The sequence below is a fragment of the Triturus cristatus genome, chromosome 5_2, assembly GCF_964204655.1.
Source record: "Triturus cristatus chromosome 5_2, aTriCri1.1, whole genome shotgun sequence".
Taxonomy (NCBI): domain Eukaryota; kingdom Metazoa; phylum Chordata; class Amphibia; order Caudata; family Salamandridae; genus Triturus; species Triturus cristatus.
In genome coordinates this window covers 865819407-865834666 of record NC_140588.1, presented here as the reverse complement: position 1 = coordinate 865834666, position 15260 = coordinate 865819407, and positions in this window count along the sequence as shown.

Genomic DNA, 15260 nt, shown 5'->3' with positions numbered 1-15260 from the left:
TCTTGTGTAGCGTCTACTGACATTTTCAACCATGAACAATCTCATATCTACCTTTTCTACATAAAAACCTGAAGAGGGTGAGGATGATGCCCGATCCCAAAGTGATAATGATGAGAAAGAAGTTGAAGACCTCAACTTTCCACCCTTTCTTAGACCCCCTTCACCTGTTGGAAGTGACAAGCCCCCACAAGGGTAAGGTGGTAGGAACCCCTGAAGAAGAGCTTGACCTATGCTACTTGGAGGAGAAAAAGCTTGAACTTGAGCACTGAAGACTGGTCCTTGAAGAAAGTAGGGTTAAGATGGGCTTGAGGCCCAAAGATGGTGTCACATGGAGGTAATAGGTCCGGTTAAGAAACTCAATTTTTACATGCTCACGTTGGCTTTTCTCCTTTAACACTGCGATATTTTACACACATTGACTTGCGTTCACACACAGTATAAGATTTTTCAAACTCAGTGTTTGATCACAATACCACTTCATTGGCACTCCATCTGAACACCTTGAACATTCTGTACAAGGGGTAAGTTCAACACGCAAGATGTTATTTGTTTTTGTACGCTCTGCGACAGACCTATCACAATAGGATTAACAATACTGGCCTAACTGGGGTTTCAGCATGGTAACTTGGAGGATGTTATTTTATATATATATATATATATATATATATATATATCTAAGCAATTTAAATGTAGGCATTGTATGCAACATTTATATTTATTGTTCTTATTTACCTGTGTTATTGCCGTTTTTGGTTGTGGTCAGCACCTTCATGACTCATTTGGGCCGTTAGAGGAACACTTACCTGACAGTATGTTTTCCATGTCTACATATCAATCAGGTGGGCGGGGCTCTATAAAGGTGGTATCATAGCACACCAAATCAGATTGACAAAGGCCTCTTGAAGGCTGAAACGTGTCTCTCCTGATGCCGGGGATTGATGGTGACCAATTTTGAATAAAGCGATGCCGATTCCCGAACCACCTGTGTCCGTGCTTCCTTCCATGGCGATGCCGAGGGAGGTGGATTGTTTGTTTGGTCATATATATATATATATATATATATATATATATATATATATATATATATATATATATATATATATATATATACATATGTACCTAACATCAAGCTTTTGTTTGGACAGAGGAGCATTTCGCTGGCACTGAGATGTCAGTCCATGCTGGAAGTCCAGCTCAACTGATTACTGATTACTGTTACCTCATGCGAGCGATGCTGTCCCACTCTACTCCAAGATGGGCAGCTTGCTGACACTTACTCATACGTAATGGGGAGTTAGACCACCCAATAGGGATTTGGCAGATTCACTTACCCTAGACATGATAAGGTACGGTGTTCTATTAGGACTATATAATATTACAGTACTTGTATACAGGCATATATTCTCTGTAATAAGCAAAATGGTTAAACTATTCATGTGTTTCACTAGTCTCATAATGTAAATCACATTATTCTGTTTCTATCTATTATTGCAGCACACGTATTTTACTCAAGAATCACAATGCTTAAAAAAAAAATTCAACTACATGTTGTGTATTTCTTGAATATTTCTTTGGATATGCAATAGTCACTAAGTGAAAGAGTTCTAGATCTGTTACCATGATATCCTTGGGGAGATCATGGCCATCAAGTTCTGAGGCTGCACATCCATTTGTTACCCTGTACGGGTAGGCGTACAGATGGTGTGGCGCACTATAAACTAGCGGGACTGGGAGCAAACATATTCTGAGAGGGGCTCAGAATCAGTCTTGCAGCAGTCCAACGTTTATGTTCACCATCAAATTCACAGTTTTGAGAAAGTATAAGCCGCAACATGGTGCTGCCAATGTTCTAGCTAGGGTACTTGTTTAATAGATCGCCTGAGTAGTTTTCTTTTATATACCCAATGACCTCTAAACTGGAAGGTCAGAGTTGTTGGGGAAAATCCCTCTCAGCTGAGTACGTAAGCGTTATGTATTTGCGATAGGTTGTTCAAGCTTGACCCTTACAAATGCAAATGATCTCCTCATAGAGGTACCATCTCTGATTTCACGTATTCAAATGTCTGAGAACAAACCAGCAAGTAACATACCAGCTCACTGCAGACATGCAATTACACAAATTCTGTACAACGTGGTCTGCTCCAAACGGCTGGAATTGTCACCTTTGTGGTTGAGGCCCACAAAGCATTCAGGGCAGAGAAATCCTTCTCATAGGTTACATTCGCAGCAGCTAATACAACTACAAGACTGTTTCACACATACACTGCAGATACAGTTCCTAACAACTATACTGCTTATGAGTTGGCAACATGGCCGTCTTAGCGGGCCATATATAGATACTGATAATCTTACAGCTCCAGTCCTACGTATGCTATATACGGATCTCATTAAAACATATAGAAGTTTAAAACAATTTATCATGCAAAAAATGACAATTAATCCTGGAAGGGCTGCTCAAGCTGCACAACATTCAATTGACTACACCTGGAATCAATCCAAAAACCTTCAATGCAGTAATGGGTAAAATTCCCATCTGACAGAAGGAAATTCTGTGCTGGATTGCACAATAAACAAACCAGCTTGAAGCAATGTTTCCCCATATGGGTCCCCAGGAAAAACACATAATTCTCACCATATGTCTTCCAATGGGGATGGCTCCCATTGAGGAAGACTACAACATTTGGGGTTCAGGTTTTGCTGTAGTATATAAAAGTACACAATTGTATTGTGATTACATTTATATAGCGCTTACTACCCCTGATGAGGCGTCAAATCACTTTGTTGGCGAGTAGCATGCTACCCCGGAACCCCTAAAGGATTAGTGGTGAATTAGTATAGTGAAAATATGAAAGTGATTTGAGTGGTGGATATGTTAGTCAGTTATTTGGATTGAGAAGGATAGTGGAAAAATAGAAGATGGGAAAGGTTTTGCATTTTTATAGTGCTTGCTACCCCTGATGAGGTGTTAAAGTGCTTTTTTGGCTAGTAGTGTGCTATCCGAAACCCATAAAGGATTAGTAGTGAATTAGTATAGTGACATATGAAAATAATTTGAGTGGTGGATATGCTAATCTGTTATTTAGATTGAAAAGGATAGTGGAGGCATAGATGAGGGAAGGATGTAGAACCTTTTTTACTGACTCCTGGAGAAGAACTGGAAAAACACCAAGACACCCGAAAACCACACCACCTACAAGATATGCCATAACGGACCACCACAACCAGATCAGAACCACCAAAAGGACTTCCATTCACAACAAGATTCTCGCCAACTCCAAGGAACTCTGCAGTGTCATCCAAGAATTCACCAACCCTCGCAGCGAATCCACAGACATCATGCCATCCCAAGACCTCTGCGACAAGCTCAGATCCTACTTCCACCTCAAAATCAAAAACCTCTACGACAACTTCATCGACCATCAACCAGATGCCACAGCTGACCCACCCCCTAGACAGACCCGCCAACCCACCATCTCCACCTGGATGTCAATCACGGCCGAAGACACCGCCTCGACCATGAAAGGCATCCACTCAGGGGCCCCCACCGACCCCTGCCCACCACACATCTACCACAGAGCTGCCTCCACCATCGCACCTGAACTACAAAGCACCAACAACACCACCTTCGAAACAGGCACCTTCCCAGACAAGTGGAAATGTGCAGAAGTCAGACCCCTGCTCAAGAATCCCACAGCTGACCCCATTGACCTCAAGAACTACCGGCCCATCCCGCTCCTCCCCTTCGCGGCAAACGATGCAGAGAAAACAGTCAACGGGGAACTGCGATGTTTCATCGAGGACAATGCCATACTCGACCCGTCCCAATCAGGATTCCAAAGCAACCACAGCATCGAAACAGCCCTACTCACTGCCACAGACGACATACGCAACATCCTTGACCAGGGTCACCTCCAGCTGCTTCAACACCCTCTGCACCCTCGGCAAGACTTTCAAATGGATCTCCCCCGAGTAAAGAAAGATCGTCACCCACGCACTCATCACAAGCAGACTAGACTATAGAAATGCACTCTATGCCAGCATCAACAAGTCCCTACTCCGAAGACTCCAGACAATACAGAATACCGCCGCCAGACTCGTCCTCGGCATCCCCTGGCACAAACACATCAGCCATCACCTTCGAAGCCTCCACTGGCTCCTCGTGGAGAAAAGAGTCACCTTCAAAATCCTCACCCATGCCTACAAATGCCTTCACAACACCTGACCCAAATACCTTAACGACAGAGTCAACTTCCAAGTACCCAAGAGAAACCTCCAATCCTCTAACCTCACACTAGCCAAACCCCCCCATCCACAGAGCCAGGGCAGGCAGAATATCCTTCTCTCACATCACCAAATCCTGGAACGAGCTCCCAGCAAACATCAGACACGCCTCCTCCCTGAACACCTTCAGACCTGGCTCTTTGGCTAACAGATCTACGGACCACCCCCGAGTGCCTTGAGACCCACACAGGTGAGTAGCGCGCTTACAATTTACTGATTGATTGATTGGTTTTTTTTTGTTTTGGAGCTCATAGCAGTAGGAGGAGGCTTAGGATGAGTAAAAGGGAGGTGGAGGCGGAAGAGTCACAGGGAAGGGTTTAGAAAGGCTTGTTTTGGGAGATCGGAATAGTAAAAGAGGTATGAGATGATGCAAGGAGGAGTAGAGTAGGGAGGAGTTTAGAAAGTGTTATTTTGGAGATGACAGTAGTGGTATGGGGTTTGGGATGAATGAGAGTGTGGAGGTAGAGGATATATTGATAGAGGTATAGGGTGAGAAACAGGGTAGTGCATTGGAGCGAGCAGTAGAAAGAGGTTTAAGATGAGTCATAGAGTTGAGGTAGAGGATATATTGAGAGCAGTGTAGGGTGAGAAATAGGGTAGTGCATCGGATTTGCTGAATTAAAAGAAAATTAATAAATAAATAGATACATAAGTACATGGAAGGTATATAGATGCATAAAGGAAGGTAGTATTTGTAGATTAAAGATGCATTAAATAAACTCCAGCTTTCAAGTTTTGTTGTACTTTAAATGTATTTTCTTTTTTGATTTTTGAATTTTTTTTGTAATTCAATAGTGAAGAAATTGTAGATAAATAGTTCTGATAAAAGATTTACTTATTTATGCAGTCACTTATATACATGTTAAAAACAGAAAAATGGACTATCAGTAATATGTACATTTGTTAATTAGATCTAGTGAATACATTTTTTTAAACATAAATATTGTACACATTTATACAAAGCAATACACATATATAGGTATATATCTATCTTACAAATAAATGCTTATATACAGAGGGAGATGCTGTATATTTCTGTTTGCGTATGGTGGTTATGTGGTGAAGAGCAAATTCTTGAGTAGTTTTCCGTAGGTTAGGCGATTATCCGTGGATCTTATGTTGAGGGGTAAAGAGTTCCATAGTTGGCTGCTAAACAGAGAAAGATGTGCCATCCATAGTTTTTTTCTTGTAGGTTGGGATTTTGAGTTGAGGTGCCACTCTAAAGCTGAGGTTTCTTAGTTGAATCTGTTTGGCGATATTATTCCTAATGAAGAGCGGTCCTTTTCCATGCATCGCTTTGTGGGTGATACAAAGCAGCTTGAATGTGGATCTTCTGGCAACCCGTAACCAGTGCAGGGTTTTCCAGGCAGGGAAGATGAGGTCTTGCGGTTTAATATGTAAGTGTAGTCTGGCAGCCGAGTTCTGAATCTGTTGTAGTCTTTTCATGGTCGCTAAATATGATCCGTGGTAGGGGCTATCGAGTTTGGACAGAACAAGGGAGATGGTAGCCAGTACCTTGTGTAGAACTCCCAAATGGGGGAAGATTCGCTGTAGAGTTTTTATAGTAATCAAACTTGATCTTGCTAGTTTGTCCACTTGGGCATTCATTGGTATATTGGAGTCCATGGTCATTCTGAGATTTCTTACTTCCTTCGATACTTTAGGCGGTGTTCCCAGATCATCAGGCCACGTGGCGAGTGGGTCATAATTTTTCCAATTGCCACATGTGGGTATTTCCATTTTGGAAGCATTCAATTTGAAATAGCTCCATGTCATCCATTTATCCATGGCTCTGAGACAACTGAAAATTGGCGAGTTTCCAATGTCTTTGGGTCATTCCAGTTGAAGGAGTATTTTCGTGTCCGCCGCATAGTTATAGCACATGAGGTGAAATTGGTGTAATTACTTAATTTAGATGTTGAAAAGCATGGGTGAGATAATAGAGCCTTGGGGGACCCCAGCTTTTGTGAAGTACGTTTTGGACGAGAATGGGGTATGGATAACATTAGTTCTGTTGCAAAGATAGGATGTGATCCAGTATAGAGCAGTCACCTCTATGAGTCTTTTTATCAGAGTGTCATGGTCATGTGTGTCAAAGGCAGCCAAGAGGTCCAAGAGAAGTAGTACTGCAACCCCATTGCGGTCAACTTTGTTCTTAAGGTCATCCCAGATGGCAAGGAGGGAATATTTTGTGCCTCTTCCTGTAAGGAATCCCGTTTGGAAGTCTAAAAGTATGGCATTATCTTCAATGAATTGTGACATCTGGGTGAATGTTACTCTTTCTATCAGTTTGCACAGGAAAGGTCTGTAGTTGTCAGGGTTCAGTGGGTCCAAGTTTGTTCTTTCAGTAATGGGCGTATGTATGACATTTTGAGTTCTTGTGGAAATATTCCTGTAGTTAAGGAATTGCTGCTGATTCTTGTGAGAGGCTTGCTCAGTATATGATGCCCACTTATGTAAGTGGACACCTTGCACTGATCCAGACAACCCTTATGGTGATTTGAGTGGTCTTAAACAACCTTAGAACGCTCTCTAAGTGGTAGCTGTGGTGAGCAGCCTTCAGGCTTAGTCCAGAAGGAGTGTAAAGCAGGTTGTTTTACCAGAACACAATCTTTTAGGTATAAATTAAGTGAAGAAAAACCACACAGTGTATTTATAAAAATATGTATTTTTTTTATAAGACACTCACTAACACATACAGATATCTCCTAGCCGGAGATATACACAATGCACACAATACTTTTCAATAGAAGCAGGTAAGCATCACAGAATACACAGTGGTCCCCAGGGAGAGAACACACCATATACTAAAATAGTGGTATACAAACCACGACTTGAGTAAAGTCAATACTCAGAGGACGTAGAAGTGCTGTGGACCCAAGGAACCACCCAAGGTGAATATCTAGGAGCCCCACGGAGGTCGTGTGCAGTGTAGGAACATGACCGCGTTCTACGTACAAATCAACGTGCAAGTCACGGTTGCAATTTTAAAGAAAGAGGACCCTTCCCAGTGGACCCTGAGGAAACCCTGTGGAAGACAAGAGGTTGGAGAGCCACCCTACTCGTGGATACCTTAGGAACCAAGATGCCTGCACCAGGGAAGCCGGGTGCATAGGTGTGAAGAAGCATCAGAAACAGACGTCAACCTCAATGGAGGACTTCAGAAAGATGCCGCTGCTGGAGAAGGTGAAAGTGTCCGGTGGAACCCAAAGGTGGATTCAAAATGTGAAGACCCTGGAAGCAGAGGGGATAGAGTCTATGCCACTCAGGAGTGACCAGGAGGAATGGAATACAAATGCCCATCGATGTCGAGGGTTGCAGGGAAGCTGACCGTGACCTTGAAACTGCAGCTGTGTGGACCAGGCATCACTGTGGATGACCAGGAGCCATAAACAAGTTGTTCCACCTCAGATGTCGAGAGTTGAGGTGTTAGTGTCCGTCGGGAGTACCAACAAGCCTTGGCAACTGCAGCCAATGTGAAAGTTGAAGAAGGTGCAATGTCGGGATCAGCAAGGTCCAGGAGACTCCCCACAAGCAGGGGAGGCAGGGCAGTCCTGACCAATCAGGGGAGCCCAAGGTATTCAAAGGTCACCCTCAACATGACCAACAGGCTGGAGGCACTGGAGTCGCAAGAGGACCTCAAGCAGCTCACCAAAGAAACAGGCCCACGGTGCAAGAGATGTGGTGTGGTTGAACATTCTGGTCACTGGAGATGCTTGAGGTTGGGGCTTCTTGGATCTCGATAATCCTGATGGAAGGAAGCCAACAAGCCTTTGCAACTGTAAGTCAACACAGTAGACAGATGTTTGGTTCCTGCGGCTCCGATGAGGGATAATGGCCTCAAACTTGGTGGGAGGACAGGGCAGGCCTCGAGGGATGTGAAGAATCACAACCTGTGTTGCTGTGCCTTTTGCAGTAAGTAGGAGCCCAGGATCAGCAGACTGGTCAGCTTAGTTGTGGTGCCTGAAGATGCAGGGAAGTGAATCCTTCACATCAAGGGAGATTCCTTAAAGTGTCTTGGATGCCCACAGGCCTTGGAAGGTTTCCTGTATGGAGAAAAGGCATGGACATTGCAGCAGACGAGCATTGCAAGGAGATCAGGAGCAGCCGGAGTCCTTCCGGTTGCAGACTTGATGCCCAGAGCAAAGTCTAGCGAAGTCCGGAGTGCCCAGACAGCCGAAGTTGAAGTTGTGTCTGAATTAAAATTGTGTCCCAAGACGAATCTAGGGACCCACCCTCAGATAAGCCCTTAAGTACCCTAAGGAAAGGGCTAGGATGATTCAGAGTTCCCTCCCAGGGGAGGGGTTTGACAGTGGGGAGGATTTTCCCATTTCCTTTGTCCAGTTTCACACCAGTGCTGGAGCAAATGCTCCCTGAGCTGCTTTGAACTGGACTATTCAAGGACGCACCAAATGAGCCCTTCAAGCAAGCGCTCCCACCCGGCACTAATACACTAAACCCTGCCTGGGAGGTGATCACTCCTCTCTGTGACAGGATGCTTATTGTTCTGCCTTCCCCTGCTCAAGCTTGGCTCAGCAGCTGGAGGGCAGAATCATGTCATCTTGTGCTGTACAGGTCTAGAAGACTGGTACCGGGAACACTGAGGGCCTGACGGAGGGCCTTTACAGTGTTTGGAATCATACCTCCTACACTGTTTAAGGTTTGGGGGTATGATTTCAACATGTTTGATACCAAACCTGGCAGGGTTTGTTACAGCCAGTTTTGAGATGATACTGTGCCCCTCTATATGTTATATGTCTGTCTCAACCTGGGAGAATTAACTCCGAAGGCTGTAGGGGTGTCCTGCTCATGCAGGGGCACCCTCACACTAGAACCAAGCACCCTCCCTTCAGGATTGAAACGGTCTGCTGTAGGGATGACTTATAGGTTTTAAGTGCAGTGACCCTAGATATAGGGAATCTATATCTGTTGTAAGTGGTGTTAGCACCAGCTTACACAGGCTGCAATGGCAGGCCTGTAGTGACAGTTTGAATGGTCTCCTGTAAGTGGCATAAGACATGTTTCAGCCTAGGGCGGACCCCTAAGGGACCTACGCCCTGGGTACCTTAGTACCATATTCCAGGGACTTATAAGGGTACTCCAGTATCCAATCTGGGATGTACCTAAGTACTTACCATAACACTTTAGAAGAGAAAGTAAAGAGATTGGGGTCCTGATTAGCAGGATCCCAGTAGGACTAGTCAGAAACAGCATAGTACCAGGCAAAAAGTGGGGGTAACCATAAAAGCAGATCCTACTTTGCTACAATTCTTCTTACTGGAGGGGTAGCAGAGGTTATTAGAAGAATTGTCTTGAAGGTTTGCCATGGACACGGGTCAGTAGGGCTACTGGCAGGCCTGCTTGCTTTGAGCAGTTCCATACATTTATTGTGTGAAATGTGTTGGAAGGAACGGAGAGGCTGCGTTAGAGTATTCTTGGTTTGTTGTTTTGGAAAAGGGTCAGGGCTGGTGCTTTGTCTTTGTTTTAAGTACGAATGCAATTTGTCTGCCCTGGCTGTGTAATGATTTGTCAGTGTGTCTGTGAAATCTTGAGTAATGGGTGATCTCCTTCTAGGCAGTTTGGTTTATGAAATTCATTAAGAATTTTATATCATTCTTTATTTGCACATGTAGCATTTTGAATTCTGTCTGAAAATATCTTTTCTTAGCTTTTTTGATAGCTGGCTTGTATAATCGTTCATTTTCTGTGGGCGAGCTTTGTCTTGATTGGTGTTTGGTTTGAGCCAGTCAAGTTGGGGCTTTCTAATTTGATATTTTAACTCTTTTATCTCTGTATTTCTCCAAGGTGCTTGTTTTCTTTTGTTCTGTTGTAATGTTTTTATTGGTATCAGGTCATCAAACGCTTGCTGTAGCCACTCTTAGGGGCCGATTTTGATGTTGGATGGGCCTGAGTTCCTCTGACAACAATCTGGAACTGGGACCTACCGACCTCCTGCCGGCGGTCCCAAACCAGCAATCAGGATGTGACCAAACACTGTTTGGTCATTCTCCTATTCTTTACAATGAGAGCATGCATTCTGACCAGAATGCATGCTCTCATTGTAAAGAGCTGAGGTGCAATTCATCTCTGCACCCTGTGCCAGGCACCTAAAGGGGTGCAGGGATCAACAAGGCTTCCATCCGGAGGCCTTGCAGCCATGGGGGCCCTGCTAAGGCTCCTCAAAGTCAGATTCGGATAGCTTTTCTGTATCGGAAATGCCAGCACAGAAAGGCTCCAGGAATCCCACATCATAATCCCTCAGGCGGAAAGGGCCACCCTTGGGATTACGGGTCTGTCTCCGAATGGCAGACGGGCTCTCCAAGTCCGTCGGAAGCCATTCGGAAAGCCCGTTCTGATTCCTTTCTGACTGACCACATCATAATGGGTCAGTCAGAAAGGAATCCGAATGGGACATTTTGACGTGGTCGGAACGTTTCCGACCACATCGAAATCGGGCCTATAGAGTTTTTTAACAGAATCTATTGTGTCTCAATCTGTACTGGATGTTAGTTGTGTTTCGAAGTGTTCCAAAATGAGTTTGTTCCACAGTCTATAGGTGGATGCATGTAAGGTAGCTTCCGGCGCATCACTTAGTGTTGTTTTATGTTGGAAAGCAAGCAAATGGTGGTCTGACCATGTGACCAGAGTCATTGTTTGAAAGGTATCAAATTCTGTATTTGCAAAACTGGCATCTAGGATGTGTCCAGCGATGTGTGAGGGTTTGTGGACGATCTGATGCAGATTCACTGTGTCTAGAAAAATGATGATTGTTTTCGGATGGGGCATATTGTGTTTGTCAAACCAAATGTTGAGGTCACCCAGAACGCATAGTTTGGAGTGTAGTGTTATCAGGTTTGAAACCATGTCCAGAAGTGTGTCAGGGAATGCTGCATTGCTAGGTGGGGGTCTGTAAAGGAGCAGGAAGCTACAGGAGGAAGACAGTGTATGATTGTATCAGATGAAAAGGACCTCACAATATTTTATGGCGATGTCATCAGCTTTAGTTATATGTAATGTTTGTTTGAACACAATAGCTAGGCCACCTCCTTTTTTGCCTATACTATTTTGGGTGATAGTTTGATAGTCTAGAGGAACGGCTTCATGCAGGACTGGAACCATACCATCTTTCAACCATTATTAAGTTATGAATAGTATGTCAGGTTTTGTTTCTATAAGAATGTCGTAGATGTGATGTTTGTTTTTAGAGAGTGATCAAGCCTTTATTAGTAGACAGTTTAAAGTATATGCTTTGGCGATAGCGTGATTTTATTTTGTAGAAGAGTGAGCAGTACTTTGTGGGCTTGCAGCAAGTGCGTCCTTAGTGTTGGTATTAGCTGTATGAGGATAGCAATTGCGTAGCTTTTCTGTATTGTGTTCCTCGCCCAGCAGGCTAAGAAGGCATTTTGATGGTCCTGCATGTGTAAGTGGTAGAGACGGAGGTTGAGAGTTAACTGGTGTGATGTGTTGTTTTTGTAGTGTAACCTTGATGTGCAGTAGACATTGAGAAGTGAAGTTGTGAGGTGTGGCACATTGCTTTTTCTTTTTTGCGTCCATTTAGGGTGGAAGGTGTATGAGGTAGGGGTGTTGGTGCAGCATGTGAGTCATGTAATAAGCTTCTAAATTGTCCAATCGATGAGAGGCAGTTAAAGGAGAGTAGCTGAGCTGCTGCATATATATTAGGGGGTGGAAGAGAGAATGCTTTTCATTGGAGTTTGTTAATTTGTGTAGTCGGAAAGGTGGGTGTATGTTTGTAGTTAGTGATAGAAAGTATTAGGAGGTGTTACGCTTGCGAGATTTTGTTGTGCTGGTGTGCATGTTATGTTTTATTTCTGAGGAGTAGAGAAATGGGTTGCTGATGTATTTGTGTTTTTAGATGGATTTGTTTGTATAGTATTGTTTGTGAGTGGAAGTTGTAAGGTAAAGTGGGTGGTGATATGTTTGTGAGTAGAGTGTATGTTGTGTGTAAGAGGGGATGAAGTAGAGTTAAGAGTGTCTTAGATTTGATTGCTGCAAGAGATAATATATGTGGTGCTTTCGAGTGTACGTGTTGCATGGTTGTGTTCTTGTGGTAGGAAGAAGAAGAGAGTGTTGTGAGGAAAAATGATGGAAGACTGAATACAGGTTTGTTAGTGACAAAAAGGGGTCTGTGAAGAGAAATAAAAGCAGGGAGTGTGTGTCTGGATTGGATATAGTTAAGTATGGTATGGATTAGGTTTGTGTTAGTGATGTATGGATTAGTTAGTGGTATAGGATAGAGCTGTGTACTTTTTGAAGGTGATGGTGGAAATGTGTGGTAGCTGTACAGTAAAAAAAAAACGTAGAGTGCAAACCAAGGGACAAATAAAAAATGTTGAAAAGATGGGGGGATAGGGATGATCCCTGATGAACTCCACACTCCTGAAATCAGGTATTTAACCACAACAACTTTGCTGGCTTCTCATAAGCAATTCCATCAATTACCCCAGGGGTATAAACACAGCCCAGGGATGTTTTCCTCCCGGTTACTGAACTTTTGCGAAAATATGATGACCAGGCTTAGTCCTATGTCAATAACATATACTTGACTGATGATGACCTTTCAACTCACTTGGCCAGAGTAGATCACATAGTATTGGGATTTCCTCACATAGGCTATAAATTCAACATCAAAAAAATCAAAAATAGCCCACCTCAATATCCGATTTTTAGTTTACATGTTGTCAAGTGAATGCAGAAGCTTAGCCACACATTTCCTTGAGAAGTATGTGCTTCTACAACCATCAAATAACCTAAAGAAACTCCAATCAAATTTGGCATTCCTGAATTTTGGCAAAACGTACATTCTGGACTATGCAGAGCAAGTAAAAGCATTGTACGATTTGATATGTCTAGACTTTTCAAACACACATTGGGCAACTGACACACATAAATCCTACGTTCAGTACAAGCTGACATGATAGCCTCCAAACACTTGCACACACGTGTAAACACCACCAACCTGGTAATCCAAACTATTGCGGGCACATCAGGGTATACCTAAGTTACATTCTACGAGGGAGACACTCTACCAATTGCATATAAATCACATTTACATACGAATGCTGAGATGCGTTCTGCACCGACAGAAAAGATTCTGATGGCGATACAGACTGGTGTAGTGAGAGCAAGATCCTTGGCTGAGGGGAAACACATTATTGCTGTGACTCCAGTCCCAACCCTTGAGGCTGTCACAAAGGCCAGTGTTCCAAATGTTAGGCTTTATATCTAAGATGGATACAGTGGGCCAACTCTCTCACTGAAACAGATATAGACTACAGATTTGACTCTACACTACGAACACACGCATAGCTGCAATACAAAAATGAATACACAAAGCCTGATGAAATCCTGCCTCTTGATCAGTATGATTACATCATCTATACTGATGGTTCTGCACAGCCTGCCCTAGGGACAAAACACCAATGCTCTGCAATGTACGCCGCTGTCAATAGTAGAATTGAGGATGGTGAATTGTGCCCTCTCAAGATTAACACACAGTCACTAGATGATTGCACAGTGCAGCTGGCGGAACTCGGCTGTAATTCTGGCACTGGAGAATGCAGATCCCATATTCCCTACCCTAATTGTGTGTGATATGTATTATTGGGTCCAGACATACAACAAATATTTTTACTACTGGAGCCAAAATGGATTCAGAGATTACAAAGGTTAAACTATAAAGCACAAAAAGCTTTGGGAACAGGTGGCAAAAGAAAAAGAGTGTTTGCCACAGACTCATGTAATATAGACACTGGGGGCCTCATTTATGAAAAGTGACTCATCGCTGTGAGAAAACAGCGATGCGTAACTTTTCATTGCGCCCTCCTTGCGACACCAATGATGCATCATATTTACAGTATGACACATCATGTCGCAAGTAGTTACAGTTACGTCAGTATTTCTGACGTATCTGTAGGCGCAAAAGTGACGCATTGCTGGAGTGTGTCACAACAGTGACGTACCTCCAGCAATGTGTCTTTTCACATGGGGCAAGCCCCATGTGAAAGGGCCTGCATCAGTCTTACACCTGCTGTGAGGCTGGCGTAAGATATTGATGCATTTGCACCCTAGTAATGGTGCAGTGAAATCTTGTAGATTTCACTGCGTCACTTCTAGAGGCTTACATGCATCAGAACACCCACCCTGCATACATTATACCTGGTGCAGGTATAATGTTGCGCAGGGTTTACAAAGTGACACATCTGCTTAGATGCGTCACTTTGTAAATATGGTGCAACAAGGCACATTTTTTACAGTGCTGGTGCGTCACAAAAAGTGACGCACCAGAGGTGAAAAGTGACGCAAGGGCTCATAAATAAGCCCCTGAGTCATCAGCATGTGGTACTTCATGTTGCAGGGATTTCATGGTTGATGAAGCCGCAAAATCAAATCAGTGTAAACTGCTGCAGTTACTGCAATTACTCGTTCACGTACTAGGATAGATAGAGACATCATGGTGGCTGTTAACGCTGTGAGCAACAGCACCCACCTGCCGAAAGGCTTTCCAACAAAATACTCCTTAAGTGTGCAAAACATTCAATTTGCTTAGATTCCCTGAGTGAGGTCTCAAGTGATACCTAATTCGGATTGCAGGTTAGGTTTATTCCTAGTATCACATGAGGGCCTAGCATCTGTTTACGCAGGGGTGGCAGCTACAATTTAATTATTGCAGCAACACTATTGGTGGCCAGGCTGACACAAACAGACTTAAGGATTTTGTCCTTAAATGTGATATCTGCCAAAGATACCTCTATTTATCTCAGACAAGCCTCTGACTTGTGTTTACTTGGACCACTGTGGCTCCTTACAATCCAATGGGGCTTACAAATACATCTTGATGTCAGTGTATTCCTGCTCTCGACTTCTTTGGGTTTAGCCAAAGCGATTGGCTGATGCCCGAACCATTATAAAAGATCTTAAATTCTGTATCGGAAAATAAGCAGTGGCCAGATTCTATTTGG